The 25,548-nt window shown below is 43.4% G+C and overlaps 1 protein-coding gene across 3 annotated transcripts in view; it reads right to left on the reverse strand.

Moving 5' to 3' along the window:
* The window catches only part of LOC126252835 (ion transport peptide), a 356,162-nt gene that overhangs the window by 21,224 nt on the left and 309,390 nt on the right, over positions 1-25,548 (reverse strand). For 2 of the 3 annotated variants that reach the window (XM_049953780.1, XM_049953777.1), the window contains exon 1: positions 14,527-14,697. The exons of the other annotated variant lie outside the window; for it this stretch is intronic. The gene's annotated coding sequence lies outside the window, so the exon portion shown is untranslated. Of the gene's footprint in view, positions 1-14,526; positions 14,698-25,548 lie in introns of those variants that run through there. 3 annotated transcript variants of the gene reach the window in all.

Here is a 25,548-nt window from a genome sequence, read left to right on the forward strand (position 1 = left end):
ATCACGTGAAACTTACTGGATGTCACTTCATACCCGCAACCGCCGCTTTCCAAGGGTGCTGTGAGGTACATACATCTTCACACATCATATTTATTGCTTGTTTTGTGACTTTTCATTAATTCTTTACTATGGCTGCATATACCGTCATGTATCGGTACTCATGCAGCACAGCTGATTAAATCTGAACCAACTGGTAGAAAGTTACCTTTGTCTGGAACAATATCTGGAGTTCACGAAGTCGTCCGTTGCAGACGCAAGTAGCGAGTTTGCAGTAGGTTGAGATGTGGACACGTCGATATGTGTGTCTGGGTAATGTTACAGTTAATTATTGTTTAATGTAGGAAGATCAGTGTTAGATTATTTAGCCGCGTCAGGAAATGTGGCTCAATCGAAGTTTCAGTGTGAAAGAGTGTGGCCTACAGATGATATTCAAAGTTTTATAACTCCACTGTTAGCGTTCGTGTAATAAACCAGAAAAACTAAACGCCAAGTTTATTACCTGTAACTGATTACGCTACAAGATAGCTTTCATTGGCCGCGTCATCGTCCTTACCTAACTGAAACAATTTCATAAAGAGAGTAAAGCAAAACAGATACTATAATCTGTTGTCTGAGAAAGGACAAGACTGGTTGGAATAGGAAAAGAGAATTAATGTAACATGGCAGTTTTAGTGGAATTGTTGCAATGTGGTCCATGTTCTAGTTGTTCCAGATTTATTTTAAGTTACACAATATTATACAACGTGGTAGTCAGGAATCTTTGAGTTCAAAAAATCTGTCACCCTAAGCTTGATTCGTTACCACTACCTTGAATGAAAGCTTTTCTATCAGTCAGCACAAATACGACGATGCGGATACATTCGCCTTCAAATGATTAAAAGAAGAGTGTTTTTGTTTCTATTAACGCTGCCTTCGTTATGCAGACACGTTATTTCTTGACGTTGTTATAAATTTAGGAACGATTCTTTAGTGACTGTGGGAAGACGTTCGTGATGATCTAACTAAACGTTCTGTTATTGTAGCTGACTCGCCACTATGAATAAACATTCGACTTTTGTCTGAGAGCGTACGTTGAGCCATTTCGGAATGTTTACTCCATGTATATTCTTAGCAACACGCGAATATTACCATCTTTATTTCACACCACGAACCTCTCAAAATCGTTTGGAGCACAAGTTAGAATATTAAGGTATTCCGAATCCTATCCATATGCAGCAATTTCCCAAGCATGAATCAAATCACATTTTTAAAGGCAGATGACAGCAAAGTGTAACACCTGAAGTTTGCAAATACTTAAGTATTTTAATTTACATGCGACACCACTCACGACTTAATTTATTTGGAGAGGAGAGCCCCGAAGGCTCGAGCACTTGCACGCCGGCGCTATGTGGGTGGCCTACGTAATTTCTTGCAGGCGCCACGCCTCTCCTAGCAACCTGCACCACTTAATACGTACGACAAACGTATTAGGCATGAATTGTTCACTGTCCACCTAACTGTACACGCTGGCTGACAGAAGTAACGTTACCGCTACCATGTGCTACTAAAATGAAAATTATTAAACTGCTCGGAGTCTTTTATTACGCTGTAAGATCAGTTCCGTCATTTCCGCCCTCTTGGTTGATAAAAGGCGGACCTACAATATTTATGTACATTAAAAATGACGACGAAACGGTTAATCACACAAAAAATACGATTTTCTGTAGTGTACAAGAAGAGTTCATTTCTCATACTGCGGAAGCAGCAAACTCGTAGCTGAGGAAGCAAGCGAGATAAAATTTCAGCTGTTCAAGGCTAACGCGAACTACTTAGCTACCAGGAATGACCTCTGTCGAGTGACATTTTATTTGTTGACTCTTTTATATAAGAAATGTGCATGCAGTGGCTAAGTTTGTCAGACATTTATGCACGCATTATACATTATCTCTTGCAAGAATCTGAGTGTTTATGTTTCTCCGCAACATTTACGGGGCAACACTGTATGGGGTCTAGGCTAAAGATTGTCTGGCTGAGCAGGAATTTCATTTCGACTTTAGAACACTCAAGAATAAGGATATTTATTTGTAAATAGAGGCTTGCTACATAATAGTTTTCTACAGATTGAAGAATTACTAATTTCCATCCGTTGCTGATATACTTATCAAGGACATTCCTTGCTAACCGGGGCAGTAACCAAGTGGAGTAAGGACCGCATTCTGATCACAGTAAAATTCCATGGACGTGGGCTCATCGCGTATTTCTTACAGTATCTTTTATTCTGTGTCAATAGTATGAAAACTGCCACGAAAAAGAGTATATTTTTGTTATTTTGGGTAAAATAAATTTTGTTGTGAACGAGGAGAGAGAGAAACGGGAAGATAGAGATACTAGCAACATTAGCGTAACGCTCTTCTTCGCCCTTTCATTTTCAGGCTCCTTGAGCAAGGATTTACGTTTTGTGACAAAAGAATACAGAAAAAACACAAAAACACAGAAGCTTCATCGAGGACAAATCCGTGTCGTCAAAGGTCGTAGGCACGTACACAATTTATTTTTCTACATCGTTCACATTAAAATTTTTTTTTTTTTCCTTGGAACGAAAAATATTGAAAGAAGTGCGAGAGGAACACACGGGAGTTGACTGTAATCTGACATTCGATAGTGCTTGTTTCTTTCGTATGGCCATAGTGTCGGTAGTTGTTTTACAATTATTAAAGATATTTGAAATTTGTCTTTCAGTTACTAAAGGATACGTATTTATTTTACCATAAACGTTTCATTGTATTCATTTAAAACATCGCAGTGGCCTGGAATGACACGTATTTATAATGTTGGCGTGTTTGTTACAAAATATATAGACGAGTGATTTTGCTTACAGAGTACCAAGAAAAAGAGTAAAAATCACACTTAAGTGATTTTGTGACGAATTTTTTTTTTAAATCTATAAGCAAACCAAAATAGTAACTATGTTTTATTCCAGACCACTGTCTACGTTTTAAATGGATAAAACGAAATGCGTATCTTAGAGATAAATACACATTTGTAGTAACTGTGAAGACAGATTTGAGATACCTGTAATAATCGACATTGTATGTCTGTGGTATAAATATTGAAGTCAGGATGTATCTCGTTGCCTAGGTGAGTGGAACACTGGCCGTAGAATGGGCGCAAGCAAAATTAATCCGCTAACGACAGAAAGTAGCCCGCGAAGCAACCAGAGTGGCACTAATGCCCCGGAGTTCAGAAAGCGGCGCACGTATCTGGCCGCGTCCCAGCAGAGGCCGGTGATCGGCGATTACACGCGCGCCGCCGCCCAAGGCTGGGTTGGGATGCGCGCGGGCGCAAACGCAAACGCGACGCCGTGGCAACAGGTGTGACGGCAGCTGGCAGCTGCCGAGCCCCGCGGGGCACTGTGCCCGCGCTCGCGGTCCGCGTGACGCACGCCGTCGCAGAAACACGGCTCTGTGCTGTCAAACAGCCGAGGCAGCAGCTAAGTCCGCCCTTCATTGAGCTGGTCTGGCTCTGGTAAACACTGCCCGTTACCCGGGACTCATTACACGTCTCTTCGTCTGTTCACCGTAACAAATATTCCAAACACAGATAGTGGCAGCAAGCTGGTCAATATACCGGACGCCTTCGCATTCGGGATGCGCATGTGGTACAAACCTCACCCCATTCATCATAGTTTAGGTTTCTCTCGGATTTGTTTTTAATAATTTCTTGGTAAATAAGTAAAATTGTCTTCAACTCGGAGGCAGAGTTCAACAGCACAGCGCTTTGCTGTGCTTCATTCCTCGTTTTAAGTTTAACCCTCATGTAAACAAACGCTCGCTCACCAAGCTCAGCGATTAGACGGCGGGTGCAGTGCTTCTACACTAGATCGAGGCCCACGAGGAAGACAGGCCGTGGCGCGTACGACACAGCACGTGACACTGCTGGTCTTACGACGGCCGACAGCCGTCTGCAGCGGGGAGCGAGTAACTATTTCAGACGAGATTAATAATTCTTGACTGCGCGTTTAAATGCAAGCAGTCTCCACATCACACGACAAAGTTAAGACCTTTAGTCGGTACCTTTTCAGTTACATACTGATTTCCTGTAACCCTAGGGCTCGCGAAGTATGGCGGACAAGACGACTAGCGTGACGTCACAAGTTCGTTTCAGGGCCCATATTTCTCATGGGCTCCGCGCTAGATGATGTGATGTCACTGTAACTAGGCCCTACTTGCATTAGTTATTTCTTTGTTATTCTAGCGTGAATGACGTAATGAGGCACAAAAAAGCATTATAATCGTCACTGTTTTCGCCAATCATTGTCTTAAATGTGTCAAATCTCGTTGGACAGTTGCTTTCCCTGTCCCACCTGTCCTGCTCATGCGGTCTTGTTCACACGCGCTATGAAAATGTGTGAGGTGCTTTCGTGTTCTGCAGTGACACATAAGTGCGGAAAATTGTTAAAGAACGGCGAGAAACAGATTGTACGTAACGCCTTCGAGAAGTTTATAGGTCGCTACTAATACTGCAGACCTCAGAAAAACCATATGGGCTTAACGATCTGTGTTGAGAGTTCTAGGTGCGAGGAAGAAAAAACAGAACACAAAGTGTCTGCTCCTTGAAAGACGAAAATCGAGTGTGTTAGCAATATGAGACGATTTTGTGAAAAGTACAGCGAGGTTACAGCGTAAACCGACCGTAATAGTACGCAGCTGCACTCGACAGTGCGTGATTTACCCTCTTTGTGAAGGAGACTTTAATGAGGTAATAATTACAGTCACACTTTTATAAACTACTACGGTAATATGCAACTTTAGAGAATTCAGTATTCCATCGGCACTTGGAAATAGTGTTATTGCATCGTATTGTTGGAGAGGATTGAAACGAAGTGGAAAAGTAATCTACTTGTGTAATTCACATAAAATTGACATATCTGGGTACAAAGTTATCTTGTTGTTTCTGTCATGTACTGCTCGAAACTGTTAAGTCATTATGTATATCAACAAGAAGCTTTTGCTTTGAGCTAAATTCGTTCTCTATTTTTTGGCCGATTTCTGTTAAGTGGTGGAAGCATAGGAACGCGATAAATTCTACAGGAAGTGAAGATCACTATGCCACGACTCGCTGCTGAACCATTAAAAACTGGTAATGTCCCTCCAAAAACGGCTTTATTGCTCAATGTATCTCTTGACCAGCTCATCTGAAGACTAGATTAACTGACAAAAGAAGTTTCACAAATTCGCTTAGCTCTTGATAATAAGCTTTCCTTTGATAAGGTTATCGAGAAAGCCGATATCTGGTACTGTCATTTATGTTAACATACATATCTTTCGATGGTTCTAATCTTTTTTGCGCATTTACAACGATTACACGCTTTCATACGTGTTCTGCAGGAATCATGACGGTTTATCTATTATTGTTTTATCTTATCAGAGGCTACTCTTCGTGATGGGTTTCTCATGATGAATTTGTTCGCACGGTGAATGGGACGCTGCTTACGATATCACTACAACTATTCGCCACACGTACTGTAAGTGATCTGATTTTATGACTTCCTGATCTTTGATGATAGCCAAAGACCTGTCCAACCAATATGTAAATAGTCGCACGATGAAAAATTTCAGTTGGAAACGTAGCATTAGACATAGTACACAAATGCTCAAACGCTCATTTAGTGTGACTGTTCAAAACTTTAATGAAATCATTTGTTCGCTGAAGTAGTCATAAAATACAAGAATATGCAGTTTTCCTGTACTTCTTTAGAGAAATGAGATCAGACATCTTATGTGCCATAACAGAGTTTCCGTAGATTACTTGCCCAGTCCGCCAAGAATCTGTGGAGACTGCTTTGCGGGTATTCCCTGACAGTCAAGTGCCAACATAATGCACTGTTGTAAGACCGCCAAAGCACGCTCTGGCTGCACGAGGCAGACCAGTGCTGCCTACCAATAGAGAGACCGCAGTAGCCCGTCTCGTATGGACCTCACGTCATTCCAGTTCTGATTTCCCCAACCATACAATATTTTTTAGCAAAACCACTCAAGAAACGCTTTATGCCACCTGGTATTATATCTTCTCTGCGGTAGAGGTAGGTTTTTTCTCAGTCTGCAGTTTCTTGTGTCTATCAGTTGTAGAGATTACTACGGAGCCATGGACTTGCAAAGTCCTTCTTACGACGAGCGACATCTTCGGTACACCGGTTGTAGTGCAACTTCGGTCGAATGCAGAACTTGTTTTTTTACGCACCTGTGACCAATTCGTTTTGTGCCCCTTGTTCTTTCGAGCTTCTAATGACATCGATGGTGACTCTAACCGTCATCTGCGACAACCCGACGGACGTAACGCCTAGTAATGATATCTTAGAGCCGTTCAGAGTAAGCTCTTGAAAAGGTGGTTACTATTTACGCATTGAAAGCATGACTAACATTACTTGCCTCGTAAAGAGATAGAAACACTGTTACACATTTTATGGCTTCTTCGTTTTATTCTTCTCATTTTCAGTCTTTTTCTTCTTTTCATACAAAAAACTTAGCCGAAACTTTGACGTCGCTCTAAGTAAGTAAATTGTATGCCACATATGGCATGGTTGGCTGGTAGAACTCTAGGGATAGATTCAGCGGAGGAATTGGAAATGTTTTCTTTCTTTGCACACGTTGGTACCTTCCCTTGGCCGAGTGTGGGTGCTGTATAGTGAGCGTACATATTGAGTGTAGGTGACAGTAATGGGTGTGTGGACCATTCGGTAGTTTTGGTATACTATATAAATGACGTAGTAAATGATAGAATTGCCAGTAGTACTGGCAGCATTGGTAGGAAAAGAAACATAAATGAATGCGTGAGAGAGGAACTGGGAGCCGACGAGGTCTCTTTGTTTTTGTTTGTTTATTTATTTTACACATAATTAGAACCACACACACATTGTTTAGTGTTAGTGCATTGTATATTTTATACCCTTACAAAATATAAATTGCGTTTCATAATTAAAAAATAGCCCCTCACGTAGCTTCGGAGTTTCTATCTAGCGAAAACAGTTACTTTTGATGTAAGTACAGTTTATACGCACAAACACAAACTATTGTAAATAATTGTTATTTTTTTTGTTGAGGATGGCTCTGAGCACTATGGGACTTAACATCTGAGGTCATCAGGAAATTTCGTTTTCAAGCGCCATATGAGAAACCTGTGTTTTATATATTTTAACAACAACGCCCTTCTATTTCACGTTACAAATCAACAACTTTAGAATAAATCCTGAATTAAACAACGACATTTTCAATTTTGCTATTAACACTCTATTTTTAAATAACAGATGGGAGGATAACTATGTAGAACAAAAATGTTCCGTAGGTTATGTGGCTCTGTATATATCCTCACTCACTTTCTAGACATGTCACCGCTTCCGCTCATACGCAAGCAAAGTTATCGAAATGAGGTAACGCCCAATAGGTATGCAACACCCCTAACGTACAATTGACGCGTTACAATCTTAACTGACCAAAGCTACTAGGGAAACGACCACAGTCTACGCTTACTTAGGTAGCCTACAGTAGATTTACAGCCCTAGTACAGTGTAGTGTCATTTTTATGTTGTGAGAGGAGGGTTGGTGAAACCCGGTATTGGCGCACAGCCTGCTTCTCAGTGGTGCCGCCAATCTTAACATCCTCGTCCGACGGTCGGACCACCATCACATGTCATCACTCTTTGAGACACTGTGGACAGGTTTGAAATTTATCCCGGGACATTGCCATGTATCCTTGCCAGCATAATGCTACCGATGAAAATTTTTTGCTCTACCAAGAGTCGGACGAGTACCTTAGATACGAGTGCCACCGCACAAGCGTGTGTTAGCGACCTTTTCTTTCATTTTGTTGGTTGTTGTCCTCGTTATTTGATCTGGGTGGACGTAACATCACACCACTCGAGTTAATCGTTAAATGCTTAATTCAGCTTTTTTCATTGCTGAGCGCAGCCAGCCCTCTCATGAGTTACCGTGCCGGCTACGACGTCGGCTACAGAAGGACGTGGAATCGCTTTTTTTTGTTGCGTTGAGGGAGACGAGAGATGGACAAACCATTTTTTTCTCTTGGACTGAACGATACAGAAAATATTATCTCACATTCCGAACAAATTTCCGCCGTTTGGGTATGAATACCAGGACGAAACGTTGTACACTGTCAGTTTGTTGAGCGGCTACGTGATAAGGCAGGACTTTCACTGGGACTGAGAGCGAAGCAGTGCCGCAGAGGTTTTCTAATTCAGAGAAGTGAAGAAGCGGGGGAGCGCGCTTTCTCTGCGCGTGGACGGGCGCCAGGCGGGCCGGCGCGGCGCTAGCAGACAGCCTGGCGACGGCCGCTGACGCCGGCCTACCTGTTGCTCCGCCACAACACCTCGCCTCACCTTTCGTCTCTCGGGCGCGCTCGGACTTATCCTACAACGATGGGCCGGACGCGTGAACGTTTCCACTCCTATCTGCCAACCGCGCTCTCCTCAGTTGACATTTATTTCCGATGGGAATTAGGCCTAGTGGACACCTGGAGAAATCGTAGACGATAGAATACGTCCATCTAAATCTACAAATATACTACGCAGGTCACTATACAGCGGATGGCGGAGGGTACATAGTAACAGTGTCACAAGCTCTGTGTGCTATTCCATTCTCGTAGTGGGCGGGGAAAGGTGACTCTCTATATGCATCTGTACGCGCCCTGACCTTTCTTATTTTATTCTCATCGTCCCTATCCGACATATACTTTGGTGGTAGCATAATGATCAAACACTCTTATTCAAATACTCTTTCTCTAAATTCACCCAACACGGTTTCGCGAGAACTACGTCGTATTTCTTCAAGGGACCCCATTTAAGTTCCCCAGATATTATTGTTACACTTTCGTATGAGCTATGAATTTTTTTTTGTCGCCGTTCCTTCTTGGCAAAGTCTCAAAAAAGTGGGACAATACTCGAAAATTGATCGTAGTAGCGTCTCGTATGCGACTTCGTTTTGAGGTCCATTGCAACCCTTCCAGCATATGTAATTCTTCCATTCGCATTCTCTGATGCAGATTTCACGTCCCATTTCAAGTCACTTCTTGGCATTACTATACGAGATGACGATCTTAAGACGTTCACGAGTAACACAGTTCGTTCTCGTCAATCTTCAATAAAATAGTCACGTAATTACTCATTCATATTCACAGTCTTGTTCAGGACTGTGCCGAGAAATACATTTATCTCTTCTAATGAAACAGCTATCTTTGAGAAGAGAATTGATTTGTTGTTGTTGTTGAGTCACATTCTGTATTTTGTCCGCTGCATATACATTTCTTGCCGTTACAATGTAGCGATTGAGGTTGTTCGTGAATTCCTATCCTCATTGCGATAAACCTTTCATTTCCATGCTGCAGACTTCGCTAACTGCAGGTTCACTGGAAATTGTGCGACTGCGCAGAAGAAGAGATGCTTCGTGTTTAGTTTCATAAGTAAACTGCCTTCAGTCCTCTGTGTCGTGTGAGACCCACTATGCAATATCAACATCTACATCTGCATCTTACTCTGCATAACACGTAACGGAGTATGGCGAGGAGTACTCCTGCTACCGGTGATTGATCTCCCATTCCCTGTTCCACTTGCGAATGGCGCGTGGGAGGAATGGTTGTGAGTAAGCCTCTGTATTACCTCTAATTTCTCGAATTTTCTTGTCGCAGTCATTTCGCGAGATGTGTGTGGGAGGAAGTAATGTTTGCCGGGAAGTGTTCTCTCGAAGTTTCAATAGTAAACCTATACGTGATGCACAACGTCTCTCTAACGTCTGCCACTAGCGTTTGTTGAGCGACTCTGTAACCCCCTCGCGCCACTAAACGATCCGTCGCGAGACGCGTCGCTCGTAGTTGCGTCTTCTCTCTCACTCTCTCTCTGTCCTACCTGGTGAAGATCCCAGATAGATGAACAATACTCAAGAAGCAGCCGAATAAGCGCCTTGCACATCAGTTCCTTCGTGGATGAGTGACATTGTGACGTTTCATCAATATTCTTCCCATGAATCTCAGTCTGGCATCTGCTTTTCCTACCATTTGTTTTATGTGGTCACTCCACTTAACGTCGCTGTGGATAGTAACTCGTAGATATTTTACGGCAGATAGTGTTTCCAGCAATTTTTCATCAATAGTATAGGAAATTGAACGCCTTGTGTCCGTCATCTCCACACCAGCAGGAAGCGTGCATTCGTAGCTTGTTATTACGCCGGAGTCGATACTTTATATGTTTCATTTTCTGTAGGCGGTCTGATATACACTCGCTTGTATGCATAGCAGTGCACTCTTTTTCGTCGAAAATCATACTCATCAACAGTGTAGCTGAACTATCTGACCGTCGGTACCGAGGAGATGGCGCAGTGTGAAGTCGAATTTGGGAGGGCGCCAATTCGAATATCCGTCCGGGTATGCAGATTTATATTTTCTGCGACTTTCCTAAATCGCTTAGGCAAATGCTGGGATAGCTGCTTTGAAAGACCACGGCCCATTTCGTTCCCCATTCTCCCCCTAACCCGAGCTTTTGCTTCTCATTCGTATATTCTGCTCTTTCCATGCGAAGAGAAATGCAGAGAAATTCCGTGCAGCGCAGTTAATTTCCTTAGAATAGAAACGATCAATTTACCCATTAACGCAGAAAAATCGCATACTCAGCCGAACAGTGGCTCGCTGTGTGTTATTTCTGTTTGTCTTCGGGGACCAGGTAGGGACGGCGAGCTTACTTCAAATTTACTGACTTTCAGTAAGAATACATACATAGTCTTTCTGATTTATCTGAGTGATTTACGAAAATCGCAGAACGCTCAAATCGGGATTATCGGAAAGTTATGCGATCCTCAGTTAGAGCGGTGACATAAGCAGTACTTCTTCTGTGACCGTTGACCCCACTCATAGGGCCGGCCGGGGTGGCCGAGCGGTTCTAGGCGCTACAGTCTGGAACCGCGCGACCGCTACGGTCGCAGGTTCGCATCCTGCCTCGGGCATGGATGTGTGTGATGTCCTTAGGTTAGTTAGGTTTAAATAGTCCTAAGTTCTAAGGGACTGATGACCTCAGAAGTTAAGTCCCATAGTGCTCAGAGCCATTTGAATGCACTCATAGGCACCGTAATTCAAGAAAGAATTGTGTGACTATGCTATGAAATGTCCCTACAACATTACACTTGCTAAAACGTTATTAGTATTTTTAAATTGTGATATGGATGAGATGTTATGGTTATTATCTTGAGGAGGAGCACATCATATAAAGGCAAGAGAGGGAGAGAGAGAGAAATATAATTCTAGTGGAGAAGAGGACCGCGTTTCCGTCAATTTCATCCTACATCAAAGATGAGAGGCACGTCAAAAGCAGGCGGGCGTTCTGTCAGCGAATGTCAGGTGACACGTGTGTTCACTTTAATGGCCATTTTTATAGCGCTCATAGCCGACAGGCGCGCTGTGTTCCGCGTCTCTCATGGCTCGGCGAGCTCACAATCGACTAACATTTGTGGTCACATTGCTGACCAGCTTCCACTTTATAAACAAGGAAAACATAGAATCAGTTCTTTTAAAAATCTTTATTCGAACAGCTCTGCATTAAGGCAGAGTATTTTTCCGAAAACCGTAACTCAGGAGCATGCTACTTTTCCTCTCGTGCTTCTGCGGGCTTGCCAGTACAGTCAGTAATGACCTGAACGTGAGACAATGCGCATTCCTTAAAAAAAGCCGCTCATTGTCTGCCGAACAGAGTAGGTGCCTATGTTCTTTATTTGCTCAGGGAGAAGTAGCAGTTTCGAGTGAGTCGCTTGTTGTGCGGTCCGTATGCGAAAGATCTCAGAAGAACGGAGAACCAGAGACTACATTATGAGGCGCTGATCTCGATTTCTGCTGACCAGGAAGACTGCATCTGCCCCTTTATGCGCTAAATACCGCAGAAACAATTAGTCGTGAAAAAACAATCTGTGTAACTGATGAAGACAATGGAAAAACTGTACCACTTAATTTAACGACCAGGACGAGAGGCTGATAATATAAACAGCGACGTTTTTTCAGAATGCCAGTTTCTGGGACAAACGGCATTGTTAGTGTTAGGAAACGAGGAAAAGTGAGTTCTCGCTGGTATGCTAGAGCTGCTGTTGCAGCAATCGCTACACAGCGTCACAGACCTCATTAGCGCGTTCTCTGCCACAGGTTTAATTAATGGCGGCAGCTTCAGAATGCAAAAGTGGTGGCTAGCCGACAAGCGGATTAACATCGCTGAGCAGAATCTGCATTGTTAGAGTTGCCGTACACGTGTGTCGCTGTTACCAAACCAGAAACGTTGCTACCGCTGTAGTCACTTTTCTCCCCCATTCGTCGCAACGCGCAACATTCCCGCCTCCCGCCTGGCTGTACATAACGACTCCTTTCCCGACCCTCATAATAAGTAAAGACACGTACAAACACACACACACACACACACACACACAAACAGAGAGAGAGAGAGAGAGAGAGAGAGAGAGAGACGCTTGCTTGTGACCTCGATTTGGTTACAGTCGAGTCTGATCCAGGAGAACAGTGACAACTTTGACAATGATTATTTCGTCACTGCTAGGGCAAAAGGCTGAACACAAAAACAGTGGATGCGAGAGGAGCGGTCGTGTCGGGTGTAGCGCGCAGCGAGCTCGTCACTTACATCACGCGGATGCCCCCCACCGCTCCTAAGTGACGGCCGGGCTCTTTAAAAACTGCGGACGGACCTCGACTCAGATGAGCCGCAGCGACCACCCTTACCCCGTCTCCTCCATTCAGTCGTCCTGTGCTCTCTACAGCATTAACAGATGAGATTACACCTCTAGGAAAACTCATATAAGGTGAGCACGACAAATTCGACACTCCACTATTCCAACGCCTTTGCGAGCGACTGGAGTGTAGCTGATTCATAGCATCATCCTCACGTCAAGCCAAACATATAGCAACAACATGAACATTTTTTGAGATAGAAATGAAATACTGAAACCTAAATATTGCAGCATCTTCCAGAGATATTGCAGATAAGCCATTATGGTATTTTTACGATACTTAGGTTCCGCTGATAATATACTTATTTCAGAACTGAACCACTGTTGAATGCTGAATAGCTGAACGACCTAAAGCTGCGAGGCAGTAAAGCGCAAGTGCAACTGGATGAAAGGGGGATACACGGCGATTAGATGCAGCCGTGACAAGCATTTAATCACTTTATATTTCTTTTGTTTTTCTGGACCGAATCATGCGCGTATCACTTCCTTTATTGCTAAATCTTCCTCAGTGGCCAGTAATCTGTTACTTGCTTCTTTATGTAAAACAATAAGTTAAAACTGGAGAAACATGAGCACCAAAACTTAAAACACTGCAGTGGTGATAAGCATTAAACCATATTCTATGTCTCTGTGGGCTTTTGTGATTTCTGGGGACAGGATCTGCAAGTAAATAAAATATTGTAATTACCTAACATTCTCTGAAGGAGAGCGATCTCTATATCAATATGAAACTGAGTAACGTTGTTTTTCGGAATTACGTATGATAATTATAAACCTTATAACTAATAACACTTACAGATCTGAAGGTGGCAATATAACTTTGCTGAAACTAGTAACTAAGATACGTATCAACTGCGATCTGGGCAATAAAACTTATAATTTGGAAGCATTTTTACGTTCAGTGAAGTACATTTCTGTTGACAGCCGTACAAATTTGTCTGCTTTTACAGGTAGAGCTTCGCCAGTGGCCCGTACTCGATGGTCTCCTTTATAACAAGAAGTTAAAACTTCGCTAAACATTGGCGCCAAAACTTACGTACCCTGTGAAACGAGAGTGAAGCTAAAACGCTTATGTAAATATTCAAAATTACATTGTTACAACTATCATTACAGACAACTGTAGATACTTCAGAAATAAAACAAGTGATGTGCTTATGACAGTCACTGAAAAAGCGTTTTGCGTAGCCTCAAAAAGGGTTCTCGTGTTAAAAAAAAAGACACAAAAGAAATAAATAGTACGCGTGTCGACGCACGCTACGCTGACAGTCTTCGCCAATGGCAAATATGAAGTAAGAGTATTACGGTATGTTGATGATCTTTGCTTTTGGACCAGTTACAAATGAATGAAACACAATTTTCGTGCTACTCGCGTTTCGCCTTTATTCTCTGTAAGACATCTTCAGTGACCTGGAATATGTACATATTTTTGTGTATACTATTTAGTGTACATTTTAGGACGAGGGACATATACAACAAGTTCAAGAAAATGACATATATCGTCCCAAAATGTAAACTCAATAGTACAAACAAAAATATGTACATATTCTAGGCCACTGAAGGTGCCTTGCAGAGAATAAAGGCGAAACACGCATGACACGACAACTGTGATTCGTTCGGTTGCAATTTAGACGGTCCAAAAGTAAAAATTATCGAGATATGAAGATACGTAGCTGAGGACGACAGGACTATAAAAGCTGAAGATGAGGTAAGAGACATACAGGTGAGGTGGCACGAGAGAACTCGATCGAGAATGCAGTCCTGCGGGACTTACCGTGGTGTTCTGCACGAGACGGCTCGAAGTACTTAAAGCGGCGGTCGGCGGGCGGGACGACTTGCGTTAATGCTCGTGTGCGTGTCTGCTCTGCGGCGCGGCCACTCTGTCTCACAATACTGCACTCGTAGTCGCGGAGAAACACACATGCACTCCGTTCGCAGCTCGAGGTTGCTCTATCGGCGACATGCGGACCGGCGGACTGTATATATCTGGGCCGACCAATAGTAGCACGCGCTCTCCCCTGCCCCCGCTTCCCCGCCCCCTCTCGCGGCGACGTCACTAAGCGCGCGGCGTTCAAAGCAAAAACTGGCTCGAGCGGGAAAATCCAGTGACAGCGTCGGCGTGGCGTAGGAGGGGTCCAGGGCGGGGGTGGGGCAGCCGGAGGCTACGGGCGGCGGCGCGTGGCGTGTGGCGCGCTTTCCGTCGCCGGCCGGCGCGGCTCATTGAGGAGAAGAGATCGCAGCCGGCCGGCCGGGTTCCTTGACTCCGCAACCCCGGCGCCGCTTTGCGTCAGCCGCCGCCGAGCACCGCGCGGAAACTTTGGATGTGTGTCAGCGGAGAGGCAGGGGCGCGCGCACCCCCACCTGTTGCCTGCTCTCTCTGTCTGTCGCGGGCACGTCTTCGACTCCTCCAGTCGCCGCGGCACCTTCGCGTTTAAATCCCGCTTTACACGAGCGACTTGCTAGCCAAAATCGACTACTCGAAGTGCGTGCACTTTTCGTGTCTGCTTGTTAATCAGCAACCATCCACAACGAGAATATGTCTATGGCGTCAATGATCTATAGATTGTGCCGAGTGTAGAGTTCTAAATTTCAGAGTACGCAGCACAGTGCACATACGCGGAAACGGGAAGCTATGTAGGCATCTGCTTCCGTGAGCAATTAACCTATCTGCCGAGCTCACTCCCATTATAGAAATGGATTTTATGCTTTCGTGTCTTCGCGACACTTTGTAAAAATTACGCAAGGTCCTGATATTTTTTCCTACTAGTGTTCTCCTACAAGACACGAAACATATGAAAGCAATTATGCATTTACGATTTACAGAAAAAAAATCCACGCTATGCCTAATAAGATCGTAAACAGATAAAAGTGTGTCAATGAAAACTATTTCAACAGTGAAAAAGTCATAATTTACTAACGAGAAAAATAATTTTCGATGTTATATGGCACTTAGGAAGGATAATATAAGAAGGCGCTCTTAACTGTGTTATAGCTATTGTTTGATGTCTTTTCGAGTATATGTTTTCTCGAGCAAATAAATGTATATGTTGTCAAATGTTTGGATGACACTTTTCCTGTTATTTCAATCCTCAGGAGTTTAATGAATTTGCCACACGACCTTGGACAAGAACTTTCATTACGAATCTGCTTTGGTCATTAATAGACTCTCTTATTGCTTGTTCCTGCATTTAGTTATTGTATTTCGATTTTTGAATAAAAAAGGTAGTTCCTAATAGCCTCATTTTCACCGTCGAGATGCCGAACTGCACAGAAGACGACACCACACGCAATTTTGACGCTGACATGTAAACAGACTTGACTCGGTACAGGAATAAAACGCCAGGGGCGCTGCAGTCGACTCACTTGTCTCTAGTAGTGAACTGAGACCGGAAAGTCGATCGTGTTAAATGGGCTTCACACTTCATCTGCGCCAGAGGGAACGAGACGGGCGATAGCGAGCGAACGGCATTCGGTCCGTGTTCGTACTGGCTCGAGTCCGCTGACAGTCGATCTTTCAGCGAACCATCGAAATAAGTTTGCATGATCTGTGCTTCGGAATCGATGTAAGATTTCGGGTAGATTTTAGAATCTGTTTTTCACGCCTCGTATCCCGTTCTTATTGAATGAGAGTTGTGTAAGGGATGGAGGAATTAGAGGAGAATTTATTGTGGGATGCAAGAGAAACAACCGATTTTCTGTTATATCGTTTTTTTCTCCACGCCAGTTTAACCTGACTTTTAAAACCGCTAAAAATAATCGGTTTGTGAAATAACCGATTTTCGGTTTTTTATTCATGTTATTTCCTGTAATAAACGTAGAAAGCGAAGGAGAACTGAAAAAGGTTCAAATGGCTCTGAGCACTATGGGACTCAACTGCTGAGGTCATTAGTCCCCTAGAACTTAGAACTAGTTAAACCTAACTAACCTAAGGACATCACAAACATCCATGCCCGAGGCAGGATTCGAACCTGCGACCGTAGCGGTCTCGCGGTTCCAGGCTGCAGCGCCTTTAACCGCACGGCCACTTCGGCCGGCGAGAACTGAAAAATTTTGACTCTCAGTTTAAGGCACACGGAATCAAGATATTAAATTAAATGTTTTTATCGAAAGGTGATAAATGGGCAAATACTACGAAAAATCACCAGTATTCGCCTACTGATTCTAGTTTCTTGAAACTACTCAAAAATAATGTTGCAGTCGGGGATCATATCATTATTTACGCGTTACGAATAGTCCTAACGGTGAAAACTAACATTGAAGAACTCAATTTTTGGTGTCAGTTTGTCCGTTTTCAATGGCTACAAGCTGATAAAGCCATGTTATGTAGACACAGGCAGCAGATCAGCTATTTTCTACTTTTGTTGTACATTGACGAGCCAAAACATTATGACCACCTGCTTAATAGCTATTTGTCCGTCTTTGGAACAATTCGGCAGCTGCTTACATACTTTAGTTGCCACATCATGTACTTGCAAAGCCACAAGGCGGCATTCAACGTCACGGTGGGCAGTGGTCATAATGTTTTGGCTTGGCTATGAATGAATTCTTGTTAATTTTTTAATTTATTACTCTTATCATTTATTTGTTTCATGGAAACGGTAGGCGGCCGGTGTGGCTGAGCGGTTCTAGGTGCTACAGTCTGGAACAGAACGACCGCTACGGTCGCAGGTACGAATCCAGACTCGGGCATGGATGTGTGTGATGCCCTTAGGTTAGTTAGGTTTAAGTAGTTCTAAGTTATAGGGGACTGATGACCTCAGAAGTTAAGTCCCATAGTGCTCAGAGCCATTTGATCCATTTGGAAACGGTAGACAAATCTTTAATCTTTTGAAGCAAATGAAGCTTTGTATCTCGTTGCTATGCACTTTGTAAAAATATTTTCAGTCTAGGTTTAGTGCCATTCTTGAATACGACGGTTGTCCAGCGACGACAGCGAGAAACTGTTGCATAGACGAGATGGGAGTAAGTCTTCTACAGCGAACGTACACGTGTGCCGTAAGCCGCGACACACGGCAACACGGACATTATTGTCTCAGAAATAGTGTACCAATTCTCACGCCATGTATTTGTTGCTCGTTTCTATCGGTATTGTTATTAAAATAGCACTGATCGGTTATTCCATTTTCTGTAATCACGCAGTATTTCAAACCAATACAGATTTCACGAATAAAAATTACTCCTTTTAAAAAAAAAATGTTTATTTAAGTTCGAGAAAATAGCACTGCTGCTATGGCTGATTGATATTTCAGTTTTTTATTCGGTTATTAGAAAAAAAACAACTGTTATAGCTAACATCTAATAAATATCGAAGAGTACCGTTATTCAGAACTAAAATACCGGTATCGGTTTTAACCGGCCGGTTCTCCCCATCCCTAGTTAACACACGCTACTAAAGTGAAGCCAAAGCCCGTGGCACACCGCGGCGGTGCCGTGAGTTGCCGTTCACACAGGACGCCAAAAATTATTCGTTGCGGCACAGTTTTAAATATTCGTCAATTGAGATGGCTCGGGAAGTTTTTTGCAAGGAAAACAAAACCAAGCCAAATGTTCGATTTCGTGCAAGAGTAAAATGGTGGCAGCAAACATATTAGAAAAGAAAAACAGTCGAATTTTGTCAGTAATAAAAGGAAAACATACTGAAATCGAACTGATTATCGCAGCAATTATTGCACTAAATCGGGACAAAATTCCTAGGTGTTTCGAAATACGGCCAACCGGGAGCAGTCGATGATGCCGTTCAGTAGTGAGGGTAGGCTAGTGGCATCACTGTATAGAACCGACTCTAACTTTTAGTGACTTGTCAGAAAGTGACACCAAACCAGCGACGCTTCCAAAAATTGGGTGTTCACAGGTGCAACTACACTGCCATTGCAGTATGTCACGAACACTGGAGTTACTTCAGTTGTGCGTGTCAACCCTGCTTACGGCCTGATTTATCACAAAACGAAATTAAGATTTACAACTGAACGAACTCAAGATTTACAGTGGAACGAACTCGAGATTTAAACGGAACGAACTCAAACGTTGAAACTTCCTGGCAGATTAAAACTGTGTGCCGGACCGAAGCTCGAACTCGGGACCTTTGCCTTTCGTGGGCAAGTGCTCTACCAACTGAGCTACCCAAGCACGACTCACGCCCCGTAGAGCAATTGCCCGCGAAAGGCAAGGGTCCTGAGTTCGAGTCTCGGTCCGGCACACAGATTTAATCTGCCAGGAAGTTTCATATCAGCGCACACTCCGCTGCAGAGTGAAAATCTCATTCTGAACTCAAACGTTCATTATATCGGGTACAGGCAAGCGCGAGCGAATAGCATTCGGTCGTGTTCGGTTCGCGGTCGCGTTCCACTGGTCGTCGCTCTTTCAGGGACTTGCCTTAAGAAGTTTACAGGCTCTCTGCGTCGGCGTTCCCTTCGGTGTGAGCATTTGGAATGCTTTAGAAACCTCCTTTTCACAATTGAACTACCTCTGTTATTAACTGTGACTTGTGTGAGCTGTGCAGGAGTTAGTTGAGGTAGTAACGTGGGATCCAGGATACCCACAGCAAAAATTGTAAAAAAAAAAATCATAATAAAACGTATGGCATTCAAGTCAGCCTACTGTGCAAATAACTTTTCTTTTTAAAGCCCTGTAGGTTTCACCTCATTTGTGCCTTCATTATTGGGTATCTTTATTCAGGCCTGTAAAATCCAAACATAACTTATGTAGTAACGATCGGAATCGAAATTAGGCGTAAAACATTTGCTGTACTTTACAAATGTCACCCTGTTCGCTGGAATCTTAGGTTTCGTTAGTCTTTCATTACAATACAATATAGTTTTCCATGTACAACGAAATGATGTGATTGTGAGATATGTTGACAGGTTGAATAATCACTTTTGAAACTCCTGCAGAACCTAATGTACTACAGATTAAGGTAATAATCACTATGGATATAACATGATTTTGAGTCTAATTTCCATTCCAGTAGTTATTACTTAAAACATGTTAGAATTATACATATCTAAGCAAGAGTATCCACTAATGAAGGTACAAATGGTCCGAAATATGTTTGAGCATTTAAAAGTATAGTAGAGGGGTGCGAATTTTCTTGATTTATCCTACAAACACCGCTGACAGTACGGCTTCAAAACCAAACAATGATAATAATAATAAATAATAAATAATAATAATAATAATGTTCGACAGGAAATTGCCGAAATACTCAACGTCCCCACTAGGGAAATGAGAAGAAGATAATTTGAATACTTGCTTCCTGCAGGGGGGAACGGAGTAAAAAGAACACAAACTCGGAAATCGGTGGAATACGAAATGTTACCAGTTGCTAAGAATTAGAATGCTTATACTGCTCGTTGGTAGTTAGTGTCTTGTTTTACAAGTTTTCTTGTAGATGCAATGAACAGACCCCGAAAATCGTTGATATTTGTCTAGAGCAAGCCTGAGAAACTTCAGCCGTAATTTAATGATAAAAGTTCTGACACACACGTTTCGTGGGTGCGACAAATTTCTAACATCGAAATTTTTTTCCTGCACCGCTTTGCTTGCTTCATCACCAACAGAGTTTTCGCCGTAACAAATAATTATTTCTGAATATCACAGTTTTGCATCGCTAGTATAACTAGCGTTGTACTGAATGAAATTAGTGAGCCAATGACTTTATGATAAAAAATCTCAGAGTTCGTAGTGACGTACGCTTCGATACTCGTTCTTCGTGTTCTTTTCTGTTCAGTACAGGATAAACTCTTGTTCATTGGTACAAGGCCATGGTAGTGAGCACCGGGAAATTGATACGTGAATTTGTGTTAGTTTCTGTTCGCCCCGTTGTGAACGAGACGTCACTTCTACCGAAGTCGAGACGTTATCGGCGCGCGGGATTAGCCGAGCGGTCTAGGGCGCTGCAGTCATGGACTGTGCGGCTGGTCCCGGCGGAGGTTCGAGTCCTCCCTCGGGCATGGATGTGTGTGTTTGTCCTGAGGATAATTTAGGTTAAATTGTGTGTAAGCTTAGGGACTGATGACCGTAGCAATTGAGTCCCATAAGAATTCACACACATTTGAACATTTTTTTTTTCTTTTTTTGAGACGTTGTTGTACAACTTACGCGCAACGTACGGTGAACGGTAAAACGTAGATAAAGCGTAGATAAGCGATGTTTAATGGGAAGAAATAGGCGGATTTCTGCGTTCGTCATACACGAGGGTGACATTTCTTAGAAACAAAGTGAGTTTCGAATCTGATACAGTTCTTCATTTCTCCGTGTCATATGATCTAGGCATTGTGGCACTAGTGCTATTGATGAGCAGCGTTTCAATAGCCCCTCAATTTTCGGGTGTTCAGTCTGGGTGGCGGGCATTAAACTAATTGCAAAAATGTGTTCTTTCAGTTACTGGCTGAACTCGGAAGTTAGATTATCGCATTAATTCTAGATTCTTTTGTGACAGTCGTTGTCAGTGGTTGACGATCTCTGCCACTAATAATTGGATCAACTGAAGGGAAATATTTGACTGCAGTAAGCAAATCAGATATAGGCCTGTTTCCGAAACGAGTCTCGGCATAAATGAGGGTAACAAAAGTACCTGGTTGCCGTACTTCGTAATCTTATTTCATATGGAGCCACGGTGCTCAGCCACCGTTAATGTCGTCAACGATGACAAGAACGTGTGCATGCCTTTCTCCTGTCTCGATATCTCTAGACAGATGATCGTGTTAACCTCTCTGTAGAAATTATTGACGTTGAAAAGCTAAAAAAGGACAAAACACAAACTCACACTGGAAATCGCTCTGCCATTCGCAAAAATCTATGAGGAGGAAACTTGAATGCGATTCTTAACAATATCTGTAATACTTCAGATAAGCAAACAGAGACATCTGTTATCCGCTTTCTGTTATCGCAGAACTTAGCTCCATTTATTGAGAATATGCGAAGAAGGGTAAATAAAATCCATATCACATTGAAATCCAAGCTTTCAGTGACACGCCGTGATCGCCTTCCGTCAGAGGAAGATTTGTGGGACAGAATCCTGAACTTTCATCTGATTTTCTTTTTTATAGAACGTAAAAAATATTTATTCTCTTATTATTTTGACTCTAATTATGAGTATCTGCATAGATGTCGAAGCTCTACGGGTTCATATTCAGGCATTTTTCGTGTGGTTGTGTTTGTGACGTAGTCGGTATCTTCCTACATCTACACTGCGCTTGCCACCTTACAGTATGTGATGGAGGCTACTTTGTGTACCAGTGTCGCTCCCCTTTTTCTTGTTCCAGTCACGAATTGTTTGCGGGAAGGGCGATTGCTGGTGAGTCTCTGTGTGTGGTGAATCTTTCTAATCTCATCCTCATGGTCTTTTCGCAATATATTCGTTGGCTCTTCCAGAAACGTACGCTTTCGGAGGTTTGACAGTAAACCATACCACGATGCAGAACGCCTCACTTGCAGCGTGTGCCTTTGAAATTGCAAGAGCATCTTCGTGACGCTAGCCATCTCCGTGACGCTTTTGCGGTAACTAAATGAACCTATAAAGAAACGTGCTGCTCTTCTTTGTATCTTCTATGTTTCCTCTATTAATACTACTCAGCGTGTTCCAGTTCCGTTAGGACTGTGGCTGTGAAACGTAAAAGTCAAGGATTGTGTTCACAAAATCATTGTATTTATTCAAAATAGTCTCCCCCGAATTAGTACACAGCTAAAATCATTTTAAAAGTGTTTTGAAACAGACACTATAGTTCTTTTTAGAACTGTGTTTAGTTCTGCAGTACAGTTTTCTTGGATGTCCTCAGCTGCATCGTAATTGTTTCTTTTTATTGACAACTTCAATTTGTGGAACAAGAAGTCGGCTGGTGCCAAATCCGGTGAATATTGTGGGTGATCGAGGACTGTGATCCATTCGCTGGTCGAAAACGCACAAACAGTATTCACTTTGTGGGCTGGGTCATTGTTGGGAGGAGCGACCAGGAACCCTCCTGTCTGTATTCGGGTCGAATTCGATGAATTCTCGCCCACAAACGATAGAGGAGTAAAAAAATTTGGTATTGCCTCGCTGCTTCACCGCAATTTTCCGCAAGTGTCGGACACGTCCTGTTACATTAGAATTCAGGACGCCTGCTGCAGTGAAGCTGCAGTGAGCTTCTGCACTGCTGTTATTGAATCTTCAAGGATCGTAATGCCACACCTCGGCACGAGACAGCGTTGCGATTTGGAATTTCACACAAGTATGCCTAATGGATCTCAGAGTGATGAGCATTGTTCAGGCACTGATACATCGAGTGTTTAGTAAACTGCTTCCTTTGTTGATGGACTACATCTCCTGAGAATTCTTCCACTGAATCTCAGTCTGGCAGTTGCCTTTCCTGCGACTGGTTTTATGTGTTCGTTCCACTTTAAATCGCACCGTACGCATATTCGTATATATTTTATTCAAGTGACCGCTTTCAGTGATTGTCCTGCAGTCGTGTAGTTACCAACAAAGGGTCTTTGCATCTACAGATTCGCAACAGACGATACTATCATTTTGGTGAATAGCAAAATTCTCAATTTAAAACTGACTGCGGAACTTCTGGTATCGAAAGTTTTGAAGTTTTCCCCCAGGATATAAGACAAATGCAAAACGTATGCAGCGCGAAAGCGAGGCGTTGGCGGCCGGCGCAGGGCGGCGTGTCGTGCCTATCTGGGCTGCGATACTGCCTCGCGGGTCACGTGCTCGCCCACGCCCTGCCCCTTCATTCAGGTCCGCAGGCAACGCGGGGGTAGCTGCCGTACAACCAGTGCCTGCCCAGATCACTACTGGCTGCGATACTAGTGCAGTATGTTATTCACGGAAGCGACCGCTGTCACAAGCGAATGTTTTGAGTTCTACCACTGAAGTTCCCATCGTCACACGAAATGATAGATGTACGAGGGTCGTTCCGAGAGGGTCACACAGGCGGTCAGCAAACTTTTGTGTAAAATGTTACAATGGAGGCGCTTGTATTATCGAGAGCCTTACAAAATTCCGAGGTCCCAAGACCCGATACGAGTCAGGAAACATTACTTCTTCTCACCTACCAACGATGAATAGAAGAAGAAAAGGGACGATTCTGGAACATTTAACAGCACAGCTGAGTGTCTGTGATGCTGAGCGTTATACTACATTACAACACTTCTCTTTTATGATGATGTGCAGTAAGTTTCCTACGGTAGATGCTGTTGTACAACACATATGGGTTGACTCTGGCTTCTGCATAATAATAGTAATATAGAAAATGAAGTCAGTCACATTCTAGTAAAGAGTTGAATATTATCAAAAGTTGATCATTCAGTTTACGCAACAGCAGCAAAACGAACATCAAGGTTTTCTTGTGATTATATTACTGAACTTTATTATGGATGTTTTCAACTGGTTTAAAGGGGATTTTAGGAAACTGGCATAAAGTATAGTCAGTTTTGAACTGGCACAGAGCATGAACTTCGCGTTACGTGACGAGAGTAGCACTCCTGAACTAGCGAGACGTTGGCGGCTGTAAAACCCTCTCAGTGCTAGCTAGAATGCTGACTAAGACACATCGTTCGCAACGTTAAATGCAGCATATACTATCGAATCAAAAGTGTCAGGACGCCCGTATGTAATGCAGAATTGATCTCTAGGTATAACGAGAGGCGGACCCCTCAGTATAAAGGGAGGCGAGATATTGTGTTGTCAGTGGAGAAGCAATAACGGCAGGAAAGCTCAGTGATTTCGAATGTGGACTAATCATTGGTATCAAATCCAACAAAGACATTTGAACCCTTCTAAAGCTGCCGAGGTCGACTGTTGGTGGTATGACTGTGAAGTTCAAAAAATGTTCATATGTGTGTGAAATCTTAAGGGACTTAACTGCTAAGGTCATCAGTCCCTAAGTTTACACGCTACTTAACTTAAATTATCCTAAGGACAAACACACACACCCATGCCCGAGGGAGGACTCGAACCTCCACCGGGACCAGCCGCACAGTCCATGACTGCAGCGCCATAGACCACTCGGTTAATCCCGCGTGGCACTGTGAAGTTGAAACGCGAAGAAACAACCACAACAAACCTAAAACCAGGCAGACCTCGTGTACTGACCGACAAGGACCGTCAAGCACTGCGCAGGGTGGTCGTAAAAAAGTCGCATGAAATCAGCGGAAGGAATCACCTGAGAGTTGCAAAATGCTGCCACGATTCCAGTTAGCATAGTGCCTGTGGGAAGGGAGTAAAGAAAATTGGGGTGCAGTGGCCGAGAACCTCCTCATGAGCCACACGTTTCTGCTGTCAGTGCTAGGCTACTCTTGAGGTGGTTAGACACTGGACTCGCATTCGGGAGGACGACGGTTCAATCCCGCGTCCGGCCATCCTGATTTAGGTTTTCCGTGATTTCCCTAAATCGCTCCAGGCAAATGCCGGGATGGTTCCTTTCAAAGGGCACGGCCGACTTCCTTCCCCGTCCTTCCCTAATCCGATGAGACCGATGACCTCGCTGTCTGGTCTCCTTCCCCAAACCAACCAACCAACCTACTCTTGAGGTCGTGTATAGAGCGACGCGAGTCGCAGTGGATGACTGGAGTCGAATCATTTGGAGGGATGAATCCCCTTATACCCCGTGACAATCCAACAGAAGAGTTTGGGTTGGAGGACGCCTGGGAACCGTTCCTGCCATAATGTACAATGCCAAGAGTGAAGTACGAAGGAAGTGGCGTTACGGTACAGGGGTGTTTTTTGTGGTTAGGGTGTGCTCTCCTTATTGCGCGTGAGCAAATGTTAAATGCAGAAAGACATGAATACATTTTACAGCAATGTTTGCTG

The sequence above is a fragment of the Schistocerca nitens genome, chromosome 4 (assembly GCF_023898315.1).
Source record: "Schistocerca nitens isolate TAMUIC-IGC-003100 chromosome 4, iqSchNite1.1, whole genome shotgun sequence".
Taxonomy (NCBI): domain Eukaryota; kingdom Metazoa; phylum Arthropoda; class Insecta; order Orthoptera; family Acrididae; genus Schistocerca; species Schistocerca nitens.